Below are 1,219 nucleotides of genomic sequence, written 5' to 3' on the forward strand. Positions count from 1 at the left end.
GTCTTTTCAAATGCAATCTTTTAATCACATTATCATGTTTGTTTTCCCATCCGTCACTACTTAATTTCTCACTGTTCTCCAGTCTTATGCAGACACAAGCTGAGAGCGACACATTCAAGAAACCTTCAGTGTTCACTTTTTTTAGGTCTCTTGCCCACCTTCCCATCCCATGCCTGTCTTCACTCTACTTTCTTCATATATTGTCCATCACTAAGAAACAATGAAAGGAATGAAGGAAAGGAAACTGTAAGATATAGATTTTAAATGCCGGGAGTCATACCTCTTTATCATTCTGGTCTGCCTGTTTTGTAACGTAGTCCAACATCAATTAGCGATTTAACCAGTAGCCACTCGGTCATTGATTCCCACCCACCCTATCCCCTGCTTCCTCTCCCTTGGGAAACCTGGAAAACACAATCTTCCCATGGAAACTCCTAAGGGACGCGCCTAAATCTAGACTTGCGCACTTGGACTCTCCGGCGTTGCAGCCGCCACCGCAAGTCGGCGGGGTCTCCAAGCACGATCCTACCAGAGCGTCCAGATTTCCCGAGCGCGCGCGCGCACGCGCGCACACACACAGACACAGACGCGCGTCCCTCTTCGGCCCCCTACCCTGCAGCAAGGGTAGTGTGACGTAATGCAATCTCAGCATGTCAGCAGCTATATAAAGGAGGACGAGGCGGCGCGCCTCCCAGACGCAGAGTAGCTTGTGATTGGTTCGGTCTGCGGAACCTCGGAAACCGAATGTGAGGACCTTACGGATCCTCAGCTGCCGCCCCCTTCCCACCCCTCCCCCCCGCAGAAATCTCGAGCGCGGTCTGAGTCCAACTGGCAGAGGCGGCGGCGGCTGCAGGTAAGGAGACTCCTGAGGAGAAAGTGGAGGGACTTGGGTGCCCTACGCTTAGCGTCGGTTGTGTGGAGGGAGGAGAGGCTCAGACCCAGCGTGCGGTGTAAAGGCGAAAGGAACAATGGAAGTGGCATCTAATCCTACGCTTTCTCTCCCCCTTGGGCGGACAGTTTTCTCTTCAGCCGCTGCTTGTGACTGGAGGATTTGAGGGAAGTGTTTTCCTTCAGCCTACCTCTTCCCCTAGGCGAGAGCCCTTGAAAGCTGTCGTTAAGGCCGTCGATGTTTTAAGGTGACGGGAAAATGGCGGAAAACAAAACAGTGGAGTGAAGAATGCGGTGTCCCCCTGACATTTTTTTCTCAGAAACCCCCCTT

At 52.3% G+C, this 1,219-nt stretch overlaps 1 protein-coding gene across 4 annotated transcripts in view; it reads left to right on the forward strand.

Annotated features, from left to right (window-relative positions):
• The first annotated feature begins 577 nt into the window (after window positions 1-577).
• The window catches only part of ZNF711 (zinc finger protein 711), a 30,049-nt gene continuing 29,407 nt past the window's right edge, over window positions 578-1,219 (forward strand). For all 4 annotated transcript variants that reach the window (XM_012727271.1, XM_004685624.2, XM_012727272.1 and 1 more), the window contains exon 1: window positions 578-853. The gene's annotated coding sequence lies outside the window, so the exon portion shown is untranslated. The remainder of the gene's footprint in view (window positions 854-1,219) is intronic.

Source organism: Condylura cristata, unplaced genomic scaffold (assembly GCF_000260355.1).
Source record: "Condylura cristata isolate star-nosed mole 26May11 unplaced genomic scaffold, ConCri1.0 scaffold00019, whole genome shotgun sequence".
Lineage (NCBI taxonomy): Eukaryota > Metazoa > Chordata > Mammalia > Eulipotyphla > Talpidae > Condylura > Condylura cristata.